The 12143-nt window shown below is 46.5% G+C and overlaps 1 protein-coding gene across 4 annotated transcripts in view; it reads right to left on the bottom strand.

Annotated features, from left to right (window-relative positions):
• The window catches only part of LARGE1 (LARGE xylosyl- and glucuronyltransferase 1), a 662422-nt gene that overhangs the window by 647581 nt on the left and 2698 nt on the right, over window positions 1-12143 (bottom strand). For 2 of the 4 annotated variants that reach the window (XM_006170333.2, XM_027769041.1), the window contains exon 1: window positions 11589-12137. The exons of 1 other annotated variant lie outside the window; for it this stretch is intronic. The gene's annotated coding sequence lies outside the window, so the exon portion shown is untranslated. Of the gene's footprint in view, window positions 1-11141; window positions 11252-11588; window positions 12138-12143 lie in introns of those variants that run through there. One more of the 4 variants, XM_027769038.1, reaches the window with a different exon arrangement.

Raw genomic sequence — 12143 nt, 5'->3', positions numbered from 1 at the left:
GGAGTTACAGGCAACCGGAGCAGAAAAGAACAGAACATGGCAAAAACTAAGATCCCTGAGAAAGCATCCCCTGGTGTGGATTACGCCAAACCACCATTAGAGATGCTACCAGGCTTCATGAACCACATAACCAACACCCATGCCAAGTACAAGTTCATAAAGTTTTGCTACTGCCTGCATCACACAAATCCTCCGCTAACCCTAGGGCTTCTGTCACTCTTCTGTGATTTGCTAAGCAGACCTATTCACGCAGCACCCATGCCTGGCATACAAGGACTGTGTAATAAAAACCCAAATGGACCTCACAAATACTTGAGGCAATACTAAATATCCTAACGTAAACACCTGGTTCTCTGGGGAAGCATCTTCAGGCTCTGCTGCTGAGCTTCTGCACAAATTTATCTGAGCCTCTTCTGCCCTGCTCCATCACTGTCCGGTAATTTCTCAGTCAATGGTAACCGCCACTCTGCACCTGGTTCTTTAAAGGATGCAAAGCAGTATTAGTTCTAGTAAACAGAACGGTGGTCAAAGTGTCCTTCAGCATCTAGGGACCAAGAGGACAGCCAGAAAGAATCATATGCTCGAGGGTAAGGCCTATGTGTCTTGAAGGAGAAGTGCCTGCAATTGCCCAATGACAACTCCCAAGGACTGGCCTTCCCCTTCAAAGTTTAAAAGGCTAAGAGGAGAAGAAAGAGAGAGTTGAGGACCTGAGAAAAAAGAAAAAGAGCAGCGAAAAGCAAGGGGGGTTAAGACAGCAAATAGATAGACTGAGTAGGTGGCGACTCAGTAGTCAAGATTAGTCCAGATGTGGGCCAGCAGGTGGCATGGTTGTTAAGGAGCTGGACTCCCACACAGCCAACTATGGTTCGAGTTCTAGACCTGGTGGCTTGAACATGAGACACGTGTGTGTGCATGCATGTCCAAAATCCCAAGAGGAAAAATGAAGAGAAGGGACTGCGGGCATGGCCATCCCTCATGGGGGTTGATTTCTCATTCTCCCTCTCACTGTCTATGGTCCCTCTACAGTGAATGCACGCACCCTATGGCAAGAGCTTTAAAAAAAAAAAAAAAGTCCAGATGAGGGGGAAAAAAGGAGGAAAGAAAAATACAAGGTTCATGTCCTCCCTCACCTAATATGCTGTCCCGAGGGCTTATATGAAGCCATTGCCAGGTCTGGAGAGATGATAAGGACCCCATTTGTACCCACCCCAACAACTACCACCAGATTCTTGAAGGGATCACTATGGCCCAAGAAGGGCCAAGAGCTGTTCTGGTCATGGCTGAGAAGGGCACAGACCAGAACGGCTCTAGATCGGGGAGCACTTAAGAAGCCAGTGCACATTGCCCACCTGGCCCTGCAGCACGGCACATAGTCTGCACTACGCTGGGCCAGCGAAGGACAAAACAACCACCAACACCACCAGTTTTTGGTTTGCCCTAGGCATATGGAAAAACCCTGAAGATCCCCAGTGTGGTAAGATGAAGTCTTCACCGAAAAGTTCCTTGACTCTGCTGTCTCTGAAGAGTGGGAGACAGTAAAGTCAAGGAACTGAGAAGACGGCACAGGTGCAAAAAGGACACAGCAGTGGTCAGTATCAAGCTGCAGGTGCAACTGTGCACCCAGTGTCAGGAAAAACCTGGAGGAAGGGCGGCCTGAGCTAGGTTCTGAGAAAAGAACAGAGAGGCGTAGGCAGATAAAGAATGAAAGAGCTTGGGCCAGCTCCATGACCTTGTGGTTAAGGAAGCCATATCCCACATGGATGACCATGCAGTTCAAGTCCTGGACCTGGCAGCTTGAGAAACACACAAGATGAATGTGCTTGCATGCCCAGTACCTCAAAAGGAGGGAGAGGTGGAAAGGGACTGCAGCATAACCATTCCCCAGAGGGGGTGCTTTAGCTTCTCTCTGTCCCTATAAAGTACATGTACCCTCCAAAAAAAAAACAAAGGAACATGAGAAGAGCTTACCAGTCAGAAGGAGGGGTATGTATGTGTACAGCTTGGCAGGTCTGGGGAAGCAAGAAAGAAAACTAGTGACTTAGGGATTGCTGATGCAGGAAATGGGGGGAGAGGAGGCAGGTGGGGAGAAGACGAGGCTACAGAGAAAGGTGAGGAAGGCCTGGCTCATAACAAGCTTTCATGTACTGATAAGAAAGTTGGAGGTTTCCCAGCAGTTGACAGTGAGCCAGTGAGGGTAAGTACACAGAACATTCTAGAAAAACCCTAATTCCTTATAGATTAAAAAGAGACTATCTAGAAGACATCAGGCTATCCTATTAGGAAAATTCTGTCATCCAGAATGGCTTACTCCACAATCTTGACAGTGTGTGTTGTAATCTCTCACAGCAAGCCCTTCTGCGGATAGAACCGCACCCACAGCCAAGGGAGGTAAGCACAGACTTCGCTTTTAGGTGAACTGGGAGCCCAGATGTCAGAGCCCCAAGTGTTCCGATCTCAGCTCTCCACAGCTGCTGTAGGAACCACTCATGAAGAAACAAATTTTCTCTATTACATCCCTTATTGGATGTCATCCACGGCTAGGAAAAAGGGTGTTCTAGAATCCAGGGACCAGCTGAACAAATCCCCAATAAGAGAGGATCCAGAGCATGCGGTTTCACCAGAGCCCTATACCAACTGAGCCAAAGTGCTATTTTAAGAACTGCTGCTTGTGTCACAAGCAGACTTTATTTCAATGAGGCTGCTTTACAGTGGACAATGAAAACCATCGCTCAGACCTCAATATCAAGCAAACATGCATGACCCAATGATGGAGATCAAGAAAAAATTCTGCAACCTCCCTAAGCTTCCATCCCACTGTAACAGTTCCAGCCTGCTGGCCTTTAGAACTTCATATATGAACGTGCGCAAAAGCTTGTCCAAACATCTCTCGGCCTCCATGTCCCTCCACTTCCATCTGTCCCCTAGCACCCTCCTGATAAGAGTCACCCTGCCTTCCAAAAGCCCAAGCCCCAAAGCAGCTTGCCAACATCATCTGTAACTCCTTACCAACCTAAATTCAAATGGGGTTATCTCTAACCTAATTACACACGTGGGTGCTTGTGTCAACCTAACCTGGCCCCTCTACCTCCCTTTAGTCCTTCCATTTAGATTTTATGTCCAAAGACCCAACTCAAATCTTACTTCCTCCACTGAGCTTAAGAAGCTAACATAAGCTCTCACTTCTGATTTCCCTTCAACTTTTAGCCTCAACTCTCCACCACCATTCACTGCTTCATCCTTTCTATTGCTGCTCTGAACTGTTCTTTCATATCTTCTCTTTCTCTGTGTTCCTTAAAGGCAAGAACATGAGGCTCTCAATTTTAGTGTTTACTGGAGGATTCCTAAGTGCTAAAAGTTTAGCAGAATTTCCCATGGATACAAAGATGGATGGAAGCTAGTCCCAGCCCTTAAGGCATTGACACTTAAGGTAAGTGACAGAACAAGAAAAGTTTTTAGATATAGACAATGCCAAGCAGAAGATGCCCAGCACAGACTTTAGTTTGATTTGCTTCTCTTTGGTTTTCAGCAACGCCTCTTCTCACCATATCTTCCCATCCCCTATTCACTAAGACCTAAACGCAATATTCTCACTTTATTTGACTCCTTCAGACACAAGGCTACACAACATACTGTCCCCACCATCCTTTGCCTTTCATTCATGCCTTTGTTAACACTGGCATCCAGGCTACTGGATGGACGATGAATGATCTCCAATCCTTTGGTCAAGCCAGGACCCGCACACAGTTAAGAGCTTGGTGAATGTTGACTGAGTAAGTGAAAGAAACACCATAAAGATTGAGCCTGCAGTCTGAGGGATTTCAACCAGAAAGAGACAGAGGATGGGGTATGATCTCGCAAAGGGTATGGCAGGTAAAAAATTACCTAAGTGGGAAAACAAGGGGCTCTCTGAGGCTACAAATGACAGACCAGGAACAAAGTAGACCTGGAGAGGCGTCCTGGAAAATACAGCAGGGTGGCCAGGCAGTGAGGTCAGCACCAGGGTGAGCAAACTGAGGAGCATGAACAGTGAAGAGTAGAGTTCTGGCTGCATGCTTCATGGCTATGTGAACCATACATGCCTCAATTTCCAAATCTGTGAAGTGGAACAGTAAGACCAGTGAGGTCTCTTCCAGCCATGACAGTCTGCCTCCTACAGAGAAAGCATCAATGCATCCTTGCAACACGGAGAAGCCCAGGTGGGAGCCAGTCAAATCAACAGAGAACTGGGATGAAGACAGCCAGACAGCAGAGGAGAGTTCCGCCCTCCAGCCTCCCAAATCCATTGCATCCTCCTAGCCCGGGAGCTGCGGCTCCTGCCCTACATGTAAGTCAGTTCATAATCATCATCGCCAGCACTGCTCAACAATCATCTTAATGTCTGTTGTATTAGAAATGATTTTCAAGGCATTTTCAAGGCAACTTGGCATTAAATGTGAACAAGCTTTGCAGCATGCCCATTCTTCTCATTCCAGATAAGTTAAAATCCCTATAAATTCAGAGCAAAGAAAACACACCACACATTTTGGTATTGTACTTTCCTTGCCTTTTCACAAAGCCATCAATGTCTGAGCCACAACAATGCTCCCTAAGAGAATTCGTTCTGCTGATCCGAAATGTCCTTCACATTTCTAAAATAAAAGCTTCCAGGAGAGGCTTCAAGGAGTCCCAGTCTCTCTCCTCAACACCATTTAAGTCTACTGTTATCCATTCACTTTTCCCTCCCCCAGCACCCCCACTGAAAATAAGACCGTTCATCCTCTCGGTAGCCAGATCACTCAGAGGGACATAACTACTTACTGAGTGCAAGCCTACTAAGCACTACGCACAGCTCCTGGAGATAGGAAAAATCCCACCCCCACCCCACTTATCGCTCTGCCTGTGCCTCCCTAGGCGCCAAGGAAATCCACTAAAGGCCATTCCCAGATGAGAGTTGACATCAAGAAAGAAGGCTGGCACACAAATAGTGTTGACATATTAAGGATCCACACAGCTAAGAAATAAGAGGGGGAGGAGATGGTTTCCAGTTAGCCTGGGCAATGGGAACCTCACTCAATAATCAATATGTGTTTAACGTATCAAGGCAGCTGCAGCAATCTCTAACCACAGAACACCACTTGCACCCATGAGTTCCTGTCAAATTTAAATTCAAAAGAAAGAGAGAGAGAGGAAGAACTCACCACATGCCCATGTTCCACTGTAAATCCTCCTAAACTCTAATGCTTCCACGGAGAGCTGCAAAGATCGGCAAGTTCTTTCTTCCCAATTGGCCTTGTAATTCAGAAAAGGCCTATGTTAAAAGCAAAGCTCTCCCAGTCGTCAGGACTCCACTGCCATCTGCATCTGCTGCCTGTCCAAATCACAGCCCCATAATGTGACAAGAGAGGCTCAAATGATGGGTGAGATCGCTCTTTCCACTGCAGCCCAGCCTGCGATTACCTACAACTCCAGGTTGCCCAAAATTACCTCTGCAGCCTGAAGCACCTTACATTTCACTCCATTCCTAGAACAAATTCTTTTTTGGAAACTTTCATAAGAGATAAAGGGACAAAAAGCCCAAAGCCCTGATATTTCCATTAAAGAGAAAAAGAGCCAGTGGATAAGCATGACTTCGGTGGTTCTGTAAGTGGCCTGTGCACAACACCTCCCCTGAACACAGACAGAACAAAATGAATTCCATGTCTCTGCAATTATGAAAATTCAGAATCTTAGAAACCTTTACCCAATTCACTTTTTTATAAAGAGATATTATTGCTATAGGGCACATGCACTCACCAGACAGAGAGACAAGCAGAGAGACAGAAAGCGAGAAATTACCTCCTCCACTCTCCTCTTAGGACCCTGGGCATGCAGACACATGCACCTATTGTCAGTTCCAAGCTGCTGGGTTCGTGACTCAAACCACAGTCAGCCCTGAGGGAGCCCAGGGACGCAACCATTACGCCATTGGCTGGTGCCCCTAATTCACTTTTTAAACCACTTTTTGTGTCTGACATATTCTTAAGAGGTAGAATGTGAGGGTGGTTAGGGAACTCAAGAGGGTGGGTAGTTAGGATTGTTACCTCCTAGAAGAACAGTAGTTAGGTATGCAATCTGCCCAAAGAGAGCAAGCAAAGTCACTCCAGGTTAGTGGCTATGACAGTTATGTAATGGCTGTACTTCTTTCTGTAAAACAGTTCAATCTCAGGCTCCTTTGCAGGCAAACCTAGTGGGTTGTTTGTTAAAAACATTCTAGTTTATGTTTGAACAGTTGCTGGTATACACAGCAGGTGAGTCTCCCAAAAGTGCCTATCATGATTGTGCTAATCAAATAATTTCAAATACAATAAAGAAACTAGCTACTCAAAGGAGACTTGCTATAAATCTCTTTTGCAAAAGAAAAATCCTTTTGTATCCCAAACAACTACTTATCTCAAATTATTTGACTTGAAGATCAGATTTTATATGGCAACCTCTCCTAATACAGAGCACTCCTCACTCACCTGCAATATTGAAATCATAATGTAACAAACCTATATTTGCACGGCATGTACTTCAAATCTCCTCTCTCCAATAAGCAATGCCCTCTGACCCGGAGAGATCAGTGGCGGTGAGGAGCTTTCCTTCTCCTCACAGATTCACAGGCACATAACTAAGATGGTTTGCGTTCTTCCTGACCGGTGTTTCTACATAACTGTTCTCCTGCTCTATCTTTCTTTAAAAAAGATTCCTCCCTTCAGATTCACCCAACAACTCCCCTAGAACATAACCGCCAAGGCCCAATGAAAGGATTTTCCTTTCCAAGCTACGATGCAAGTTTTGCAAGACTCTAAAGGCTATCAGAGTAGACCTAACCTAGACAGGCGTCAACTCAGCTTTTATCTACCTAATTTTGAAACTAATAATAATTCAGCATTGTTTTATACCACAAAGCACTTAATTCCCAAGAAGCAGTCAAAGAAGAGTGTTAACATTTCGGAACCAACAGTTTGCCGAACTACATAAAAAGTTAGCAGGCAAGCCTGACTGCTTATGTGTGAATGGCTTTATGTACTCCAAAGGTTCCATGCACAACCTACGACCAGCACAGCAAAGACTTCGTGATTCTTTCTTCAGCGCTCGCAGTGTTTTCTATTTCAAGGAAGCGTAGTACACCTTTGAACCGGTCAGGTCTGTTTCCATTTCAGAACCAGAAAGCTAAAAACCGAAGGAGTAGTCTGAACTTGTCCACTAAATAGCTTGGACAAGTTCTTTTCCTCTCTGGATCTCTAAATTCCTACTTACAAGATAACGCCTCTACATAGAGATAACAGCTGAAGCCCAGAGACGTCAAGAAGTATTCTAGGGTCACACAGGAAAGTTAGCATAGGATGGTCTAAGATTAGCCCCCAGATTTCCTGATTTTACTTAAATGACCCTGTCTCCTACTCAAGACAGGGATGAAAACAAAGCAAACACACACGCTTACACACACACACACACACACACACACACACACACAGAAGCTTCTGAGTTTTACCCTCACTGTCCTTCTGGCTCTTTTCTGAAGAACTAAATATACCTGGACCGGAAGTCTGACATTGGAAGTGTGATTGTTCATTCTCTGCAATATGGTCCAGGCTGTTAACAGCTACCTTTCTTGCTCAGCATATAGTCTTCTCATCCCATAAAACGCACACATGCGCACACACACTCTCACTTCCAGTATTACAAAAACTTTTCCCTTTCCAACAGCAAAGGGAATTTAGGCCAGAATTGAAATGATTATAATACAAGAACCTTGTTCAAGTGTTAAATGCGACCATAACTCTACCCGAAACCAAATCTGACAAAATGGAATTTGTTCTCACACAGATTTTTTTTTCCCCATACTATATCATTTGTCAAGTAACATTGTCATTTTTCCCACTGCTGCATAATCACATAATGAAAGCCCAAATGTAATTCCCGTACACAAGAGGGCAGACTTACGGTTGATAAGGGCCCTTTCTTTATTTGCATTGCTAATAGTTTCTAAAGAACAGGCAAAATGCTATATGGAGAAGGGTAATGAACAAAAACGATACATTTTTTCCTGTTTTTAATAACAATGTAGGATAATCAACTGATATTCCTGGATCTTATCCAGCAACAATTTTTTGTCGCTATTTGAATCCACAGAGCATGGAGCTAGGGCACGGTCCTCAGCATGGAATCATATTAAATTATTTCCCTTCTAACTCCAAGCTTTCTTCTTCCAGGACACCGCACCTGCCAGCCACACTAACTGCCCACAATTCTCCACACACACTAAGAATTGTCAAGTTCCTTTGCTGTTCTCTTGGCCTGGACTCCCTGAACAAATCTGCACAACAGTACTGAGCTTACAATAATGGATGAGTATCTATCTGCATCTCCTAAAGATCAGAAATTAAATGCAGAACTTCTACTCAGCACAGATCAGGGCAACATCCACATAGTAGACGCTTAATTATTATCTGCAACATTGAAAGGATAGGCCAATCACCGTGGCACAGCTGTTAACATGAAGCTCCATGATGCTGGAGCCACATGGAAGGTCCCAGGTTCACATCCTGAAGTCTCCCTATACATGCTAGGTGTGTGCACACATGCCCGTGATCCTAACTGGCTGGGGTGGGGGGGAGATCATTGCATAAAGTCCCTGTTGACGGTGCCTCTCTTTTACTCTCTGGAAAGAAACTTTAAAAAGTAAAAAAATAATGACAATAAAATGAATGTAATTAAGTCAACTTTACTGGCTGCTGCCTACTAGCCTCCAAGTACCAATGTGACTGACAGAAGCTGAATGCCTCTGAGTAGCAAATACTCCAGATACAGCAGAGAGGCTTCACAGACAACCTGCAGCTTCTGTGAAGTGGCTGCATGCCCAAGTGAGGCAATGGCAGGGTGCTTCGAGCTCTCAGTCCCCTGGGTTCTATACCCCCCCCAACTAAGAATGTTCCCTCCTTTCTGAGACTCTCTGGCCACAAAGACACTCACCTTATTCAGGGACCCAAAGGAAAGCCAGCATCCTTTGTCTCAACTTTTGACTCTATCTCTGCCATTGGCTTCCCTCAAATATTCAAGACATCCTTCATGCCTTAGGAGCACAGCACAGATTCTCTCCAGGGTTAGTTTTCACTAGTTGCTGCTCAGTGGTAAACGTAATGGCATTTTCCTGTTTCGATCCCTTACACATAGGCGTATGTACTTTTAAGAGGAGGATAGGAAAAAACTTTGTTTCATGGTGTTGTTTAAAAGGAGTGTGATTTTTAAAAATGACTGTGAGGGGCGTGCACTCACAAAGCCAAAACGGAAAGTTTGGATGACAAACTACCAGGAAATTTAAAGGTAGCATAGTCTGATGTTCTAAGGGCAGAGTGTACAGGAGGCTCTGTCTAATATACTTGGAAACTGTAACTATCTTTTTCAGAATTTCACATAGCCTTTTGCAATTAACCGGTTCTGAACTGTGCAAATGTCACTGCAGATGGGACCAGGCCCATCACTTAAGCATTTGGAATCAATCCACTTACTCGAGCCACCCTGCACTGGGAACCGAATCTCCTGTCATGAGCTCTAAAGATAAACCAGCCTATTGTATCACCAACCCCTGTGTTAATTTCATCAGTGGTGGAATAGAAAACTAGTCCCCCTAGTGTCCTGCCACTGTAGGTGGTTGAAGGATGGAGACTCTACAGCCAGCACCCCCATATGTTCTGTATCCTCTTGAATTAAAACACAGCTCAAGAATCCTGAACCAAAAGAAACCTTCACAACCTTCCTAGAGAAAGAAGCCCTTCTGGGATCTATGATGAAACCAAAAAATCCTTTCATTTCATTTCTAAGGCCCTTCCAGTTAGGGTTTAAAAGCCAAAGGAATCTGCGTGATCTCAAATCACAAAGTGAAGCCACCACCGCACGCTTCATTAAGTGAAGTAAGAGGGCCCACGTTTGTTAGCGCCAGTACCCACTTCACCCCCATTCCACCGTAATACAATCTGTTCTTTAAAAACCTCTCTATCCTACTGGAGTGTACGTGTCTGTGTGTGTGTGTAGGGGGGGGGTTGATTCCTTTCCTCACCATACTTGAAAACCCACTGGTAGATCTAAATCTTGATGGCTTTTGCCTCTCTGTTCAAGTTAAGTTTTCTGCCTAGGATGGAATTAACAAGGCAGGGCTGGATCAATGTGTGTTCTCCTCAAGCAATTTTCACCAAAGTATTCTTGCAAATTAAAGGTATATTAAGAGATGTATAGACCCCCTAAGGCCAGTGTACTATCCTCCACCTCCCCACTGAAAACCCAGCACACCCATGAAATTCATTCTTATCATTCAGGAAAGAGAAAGGAGAAAAGAACCCACCACTTGTTCCTTTCCTAATTTAGAACCCTCTCCTAAGTCTATCAAAGCTGACTCTAGAGGTGGGAAGACAGGAGAGGTGAGGAGAAAAAAGAAGTTGAGGTGACTGCCCCCATAGAGTGAACAGCACTTTGGGTCCGCACCTGTGTCAGAGAGGAAAGGCATGGCCTTCAAGTCCCACCCCCAGCTCCTTGAAAAAAGCAGGAGCCTGAAAGCTGAGCTCACTCTCTTGGGGCACTTACATAAGACCCTGTAAAACTTCCTGTGACATTCACACAAAATGTAAGCTGCTATTCTGCTCCCTCCGGAGATCATTTTAATGGACTGAGTGACAAAATTCACGGATTCAGAATTCAGCAGAAACCTGCTCAACCGAGGTACATCAGCACAGGGAAGAAAAAAAAAATCCATCCCCATTAAACAGGGTCACCCGGGGGATGGATTCAGCGTGCAAGTGACAATCTGTTCCCTCCAAAGTGACCCATTTAAAATCCAATTGTTCCGGAGGAAGCTCACAGGTTTAATAAATTTTAGACGGCAAGGACAAGCTTGCACAACTGATTCCTCAGGAGTGACATTTTTAAAAGAATGTAATAAAGCAATTAACAAAATAGGTTGAGGATGCACAAACTTTACAGCTGTCACGCCAACCTTCGGAAGCAGAGACATGTATAAGAATATCTAGATCGCTATCCATTGATCAATTACTACAAGCAGCTCTGTCTAATAAAGCGTACATATTAATTGTTCCGCCCTACAGATATCGCCGCCGACCAACGACTCTGTCTTAAGAGATACTTACTTACAAGTTATGGCCGCTAACCCCCAATCAGCCTCGACTCTGCAACGCGGAGCAAGGAAAAGTTCTTCACAACGTCACACCAGCAAAGCAAGAGAGGACCTCCCTAAACTGAGAGCTCACAGCTAACAGAGGTGCTGGGGCGGGATGTGAGCACGTCACCTGGCATTAAGGAGCAACTCCTCCTTGCCCACACTCTCTGTCTACTGCCTGCGTGCCTACGCGCGGGGCAATCTTTGAGACGACCCGGTCCTGAGGACGTCGGAGACTCGGGCTTCCCCTCCAGCCTCTCCAGGACTCCCAGCACAGGCAGCAGAGGGTGTGCTCACCCTTCCTCCCACTCCGTCGGCCTCCTGAGTACAGCGAGTGCCAGCCACAGGTTTGGAGAACTTGTCCCGCGCAGCTCACCAAGGCGCCCCCGTGGTGACTCTCGAACTCCAGAGCCCTTACCTTAGCCGTGACTGCTGCCAAGCAGAGGAAAAACGCCGAAGAGCTGGGTGGCGTGGCGACGCCGCCGCCTACAAGGCGCGAGAGGTCCAGGTCAGGTCCTGGCAAGCACTCCCCTTAGTCCGAGCGGCGAAGCCAAGCGCAGACTTAGGGCGGCCCCCGGCTCCAAATGCCGCGGGGAGGGTCCGGATTGCCCAAGCTGAGCACTGTCCCTTCTTCCTCTCCCTTCTGGGCGGCCACTTGGAGCTGCTCTCTGCCGCGAGGACTCTTCCGAGCCGGGGGCGCCCCGCATGGGCAGGAGCCTGGGACCGCTTTGCGTTGGGTCCGGGGAGCTTGCGCTGGGGAGAGATGCTGGGCGGCCGCCGGGGCCGGCTCCACCTCCAGCGCTTCCCACCGCTTCGCTCCTTCAGGGCAGGGCCTGGCCACAACCGGCCAGGCGAGGAAAGCGCGGCCGCGCCCCCAGCTTCGGACGCCGGGGCTCCAGCGCGGCAGCGGGGTAAGAGCACCCGGCCCGGCAGGCGCCGAGCAGGACGGCGTGGAGGGGGGGCGGGCTGCAGC

This window comes from Tupaia chinensis, unplaced genomic scaffold (genome assembly GCF_000334495.1).
Source record: "Tupaia chinensis unplaced genomic scaffold, TupChi_1.0 Scaffold148234_1, whole genome shotgun sequence".
In the NCBI taxonomy this organism is placed as follows: Eukaryota; Metazoa; Chordata; class Mammalia; order Scandentia; family Tupaiidae; genus Tupaia; species Tupaia belangeri.
Note: the sequence above shows the minus strand (reverse complement) of the source record. Positions and strands in the feature narration are given on the sequence as shown.